This window comes from Tupaia chinensis, unplaced genomic scaffold, assembly GCF_000334495.1.
Source record: "Tupaia chinensis unplaced genomic scaffold, TupChi_1.0 Scaffold144952_1, whole genome shotgun sequence".
NCBI classification, from domain to species: Eukaryota; Metazoa; Chordata; class Mammalia; order Scandentia; family Tupaiidae; genus Tupaia; species Tupaia belangeri.
The window spans coordinates 3,418,589-3,424,201 of record NW_006204812.1 but is presented as its reverse complement, the minus strand read 5'-3'; the positions used below and the strand labels follow the sequence as shown (position 1 = coordinate 3,424,201).

Here is a 5,613-nt window from a genome sequence, read left to right as displayed (position 1 = left end):
ATGAATGTTCGAAATTCTGTGTCTGTCATTTTGGTAATGTCCTCCATATTTACGAGACATAGAGGGGCATCTTCCTTTGTTGGAGACATATTTCCTTGTTTATTCAAACCTGAGGCTATTTTTCTACTTCTAGCCATTGGAAGATTTATTCCCTTTTGAAAACCTCCTGGGGGAAATGTTTCTCCCACTAGGAGTAAGAGTGTTCTTTTTGGATGGGAATAGATGTTTGCTGAAGTCTCTCTTCTGTTGTTTTTACCAATGTGCTCTCAAGAGGGGAACTCTACTGAGGTGTCTAAAAAGCAGTATCTCCGTTTTCACAGGTGGATCAGTACGTGGGAGGATCCCAGAGACACTTACCTTACTAGAAAATTTCAGAGATCTGATTCTAGACCTATCTAGTCCCTCTGGCAAGGTAAAAAATGAGGAGGAGAGGATAATAAGAAACGAAATGAAAGACAATAGAGAAAAATAAAGAAAAAGTCATGCGCCACGCATTAGTATGGTGCGCGATTTCGCCAGAGGCCTGTAGGTGGACCTTGCGCCTGCTTGCAGGCAAGGAGAGTCTAGGAGGTGGAGTCTTGAGCTAGGGAGTCTGAAAATGGGGTGGGGGTCAGAGGTGATCCTTCCTCAATATCCCTTGCTGGCCAGAGGCCTGTAGGTGGACCTTGTGCCTGCTGGCAGGCAAGGAGAGACCTTTCCTTTCATTTGATAATGGTATTAGATACAAAGATCTGGGTGCTGGGTGAATATATTTATTTTTATTTTATTAAATTTCATTCTTAAATTTCTCTTGGTTTATTTTGCTCCTTTTCTAACTTCTTAAGGTAAATATATATTTTTTCATTCATTTTAACATATTTTCTGTGATATAATATTCAACTCCAGTCTTGTCCCTATGATTAAGTTGACCATTTTCTTAGTTTTTGAAGTCTTATTTCTGTGTGTCTGTATTTAATTTTCCTGTATAGCACCCCTTGAGAACTTCTTGGAGATCTGGTCTGGTGTTGGTAAATTCTTTCAGGTTTTGTCTGTCTGAGAATGTTCTTGGCTTTTCTTCCGATATGAAGGATAATCTTGCTGGGTACATTATTTTTGTTTGAAATTGCTTTCCCCTTAATACTTTGAATATATTTTCTCATTCTTTCCTTGCTCGCACTGTTTCTAATGAGACGTCCTCTGTTAATGTGATGGGATGCCCTTTGTAGGTAATTTGACATTTCCCTCTTGCCAGTCTTAGTATCTTGTCTTTGTCTTTTGTTGTGGTCAATCTGGCTATAATGTGTCTTGAAGATCTTCTTGGGTGATTCTACTTGGGGTCCTTTGTATTTATTGGGACTGGATCTTTGAATGCCTCTCTAGCTTTGGAAAGTTTTCTTCCAGGATTTCATGGACTAGATTATCAATGCCCTTATGAGTCTCTTTGCCTTCTGGGATACCAATTATTCAGATATTTGGACATTTAGTGGTATCTAGTATTTCTCATATATTATCCTAATTTTTGGGGGCAATTTTCTCAGTGTTCATGGTGGATTTTTCTAGGCCAGCAATTCTGTCTTCTACATCTGAGATTAAATTTCCTGTATGACCTAGTTAGTTTTTAATTTCTACTTGCATTTTTCCTTGAACCATGAATTATTTAGAAATGATCTCACTTCCCAAACATTTATTCAAGGTATTTTTCTGTTATTGTTTTCTAACTTAATGCCATGCCATCAGAGGACATACTTGAGTAGTTTATGTTCTTTCACATTTGTTAAGATTTGCTTTGTGAACCACATATGACCATATTTTAAATCTGGTATGTGCACTTGAAAGACTACACACAATGTGATTACTGGGTACCGTAGTCTAAATGTCAGTTTATTTTTGTGCTCTTTGGATATTTTGTAAAATTACTAATTTTCTTCAGATTTTTATATTAGTAACAGAGGTACATTTTAGTCTATCACTTTGATAATAGATTTATTTCTCTTTTTACTGTTATACTTATATAGTTTGAACCTAAAAGATACATACATTTGAATTGTTATATCTTCCTATTGGTTTGACACTGTCATTATAGGTATGAAGTTGTGGATATATAGGATGAACAAGTCTAGAAAGCTAATATACAACACGAGGACTCCAGGTATTAAAATTGCATTGTATATGGCATTAATTCATTAATGCCATTTTTGTCTAATATATATTATTATTCTATTTTAATCTATTACTTTAGTCATACATTATTAATTCTTTTGGCAATTATCGAGAGATTATCACTTTTATCACTTGTATCATTAATATAGCAGTCTCAGGGCCAGCAGTTAGTGTAATGGCTATGTCACTGGACTCCCACGTAGTTGACCATGGTTTGCGTCCCGGACCCGGTGGCTTAAAACTCATGCCAGGCACGTGTGCTTTCATGCCCAAGATCCTGAGAGGAGAATGGAGGAGAAGGGATTGCAGCATGGCTATCTCCCCTGGGGGATGATTTCTTGCTTTCTGTCTCTCTGTCTCTCTTTGTCTGGCGAGCGCACATGCCCTATAGCAAAAACCTCTAAAAAAAAAAAGATTAAAAAAAAAGAAAGAAATATAGCAGTCTCAGTTGAATACTGTTATTTTCCACTTCCTAGAAAATGGTAGAGCCTTGGAATACCTTAACTCCACTTACCACTTATTGCCTTTGTATTATTGCTATCATACAGTTTAAGCTCTTGAAATATTATTATGAGAGTTTTATACAGTCAATTATTTATATTTATCTGTGTATCTACTATTTTCTCTGCTCTTCCTTTTCTCTTGTATTTTATATCCTTTTTCTTTTTTTGGAGAGATTTTCACTATAGGGCACGTGCGCTCGCCAGACAGACAGAGAGAGACATTAGAGACAGAAAGCAAGAAATCACCCCCCAGGGGGGATGGTCACGCCGCAATCCCTTCTCCTCCATTCTCCTCTCGGGATCTTGGGCATGCACGCACACGCGCCCGGCGTGAGTTTTAAGCCACCGGGTCCAGGACGCGAACCGCGGTCGACTACGTGGGAGTCCAGCGACATAGCCATTACGCTAACTGCTGGTTCCCCTTTTCCTTTTTTTTTTTTTTCTGGTATCTTTTTCATTCTTTCTAGAGAAGTCCCTTGGTATTTCCTTTATCACATGTCTTCTGATGAAGGATAACCTCAACTTTGTCTGTAAATGTACTTTTACTTAAATTTTGAAGGGAATTTTCACTGGGTATGTTATTTTATTTACATTTTAAAAGATGTTTTCATTGTCTTTAGGTTTACATCCTTTTTGCTGAGAAGTCAATTGTAAAGTCCTATTGATTCTCCTTTCTAACCTTTAACCAAAAATATCTTAAGATATTTTCAGATGTATTTAGCATTTCTCATATAGTAATCTCTCTTTTTTTTGACAGTGTGGGAAGAATGCAGGAGAATGGGGAGAGTGAGAGAGAAGGAATCAAGGAGAAAAATAGAGAGGCAAGACATTTATGGGACACAGAAATGGATGGCTATCTGTTGATCATAACATGTATGGTATGTATCTTCAACTGGACTGCTGTGAAGTGCATTCATGTTGGATATCCACCTTTCTGCAGGTGGATATTCAGTTTTTCCAGCACCATTCGTTAAAGAAGTTTTCCTTTTTCCACATGATTGACTGGTACCATTTGTCAGAAATTAGTTGGCTGTATGTTTGGGAGTTTATTTCTGGGGTTTCTGTTCTGTTCCATTGGTCCATCTGTCTGTTTCATACCATTCTGTTTTGATTATCACAGCTTTATAGTATATTTTGGGATCAGGGAGTGAGATGCTGCTCACTCCACTCTTCCTGTGCAGGATTGCTTTGGCAATATGAGGTCTTTTGTGATTCCAGACAAACTATATGGTTGTCTTTTCTAGATCTGTGAAGAATGTCTCTGGCACTTTGATTGATATTGTGTTAAATTTGTAGATTAATTTTGGTAGCATTGCCATTTTGGTTATATTAATTCTTCCAATCCAGGAACATGGGATGTCCTTCCACTTTTTTTGTGTCATTTTCTATTTCTGTTTTTTGCTTCTCATAGTTTCCCTTGAGGAGTTCTTTAACTTTTTTGGTTAGATTTATTCCTAAGTATCTTATAGTTTTTGTGGGTATGGTAAATGGAATTACTTTTTTTAGTTCTATCTCAGTCTGCCTTCTGTTTGTATATAGAAATGCTATAGATTTCTGTATGTTGATTTTGTATCCTGCAACTTTACTGTATTCATTTATTACTTCCAGGAATTTTATCATGGATCCAATTGGGTCTTCTATGTATACAATCATGTCATCTGCAAATAGAGGTAATTTCACCTCTTATTTTTCTATATGAATGCCTAATGCCTTTTATTTTATTCTATTTTCTGATGGCTAGAGTATATAGAAACGTAGAAAATGATTATAAATACCAGATACAGTATGGGAAGAGGGTAGGTGAAGGAGAGAGTCTGAGGAAAGATGTTAAAGAGAAAAATAGAGAGGCATGGCATTTATGGGGCAAAGAAATGGGCTAGTATCTGTTTAAGACAACATGCATAGTATCCTCAACCAGACTGGTGAGAAACGTACACATGTTGGAATAGTCACTTTGCTAGGTAAGTGACGCATGTGATTGAATGCATAAAAGCAATTGAAATGAAAAGTACAAGGAAAAAAAGAGATATATATTGATCATATTTTCAGATCCTTTTTGGTTGTTCATAAGCCTGCCTTAGAGAGTTGTCTAGCTCAGTTCATTTGCCCATTTTTAGGTTGGGTTTATTTTTTTTTTTTTGCAGGTAAGCTGCTTGAATTCCCTATATATTCTAATTATCAGTCTCTTATCTGAGGGAAAGTTTACAACTATATTATCCCATTCTCTTATTGTTATTATATCTTTTAGTTACTGTTCACTTTAATTATTGTTCTTTTTTGTCATTAAGAAACTTTGCCTGTTGTATTACCACTTATCCCTTTTCAGGGTTATTGCCTGTGCTTTGGGGTTCTTATTTAATGCCTATGCCTCAGGGGTTTTAAGAAGTCTCTGCCTACTCCAGCATCTCCAAGAGTTTCACTTTAGTTTTCCACCAGTAGTTTTATAATTGGAGGATTTATGTTTAGATTTTTGATCCATTTTGAGTTGATTTTTGTTAGTGGTGAGAGATATGGGTCTCCTTTCATTTTTCTGAAGATGAGCACCCACTTTTTCCAGCGTCATTTGCTGAAGAGATTTTCTTTTCCCCAGTGCATTGTCTTGTGCACTTTGTTGACATCAATTGGCTTTATGTTTTGGGGTTAATTTTGAGTTCTCGTTTATGTTCCATTGGCCTACATGCCTGTTTTTGGACCACATGTTCCATTGGCCTACATGCCTGTTTTTGGAAATACCATGTTGTTTTGATTATGACAGCTTTGTAAAATGCGTTGATGTTAGGAAGTGAGATAGCTCCTACTTAAATTTTTTTGCACAATTTTGCTTTGGCATTACAGGGCCTTTTATGATTCCAGACAAATTTTATGATTTTTTTCTTCTGCTTCTAGTAATTTGGTCAGAATTGCAATGAACTTGTCAACTAATTTGGGTATGATTGATATTTTGATTATTTTAATTCTTCCAACCCAGAAA

At 36.4% G+C, this 5,613-nt stretch overlaps 1 long non-coding RNA gene across 1 annotated transcript in view; it reads left to right on the top strand.

The window, feature by feature from the left end:
- Positions 1-4,290, top strand: part of LOC114005930 (uncharacterized) — a 29,370-nt gene extending 25,080 nt beyond the window's left edge. The window contains exons 3-4 of the long non-coding RNA XR_003547722.1: positions 3,400-3,520; positions 4,251-4,290. This is a non-coding gene — a long non-coding RNA (uncharacterized LOC114005930). The remainder of the gene's footprint in view (positions 1-3,399; positions 3,521-4,250) is intronic.
- The last annotated feature ends 1,323 nt before the right edge of the window (positions 4,291-5,613 follow it).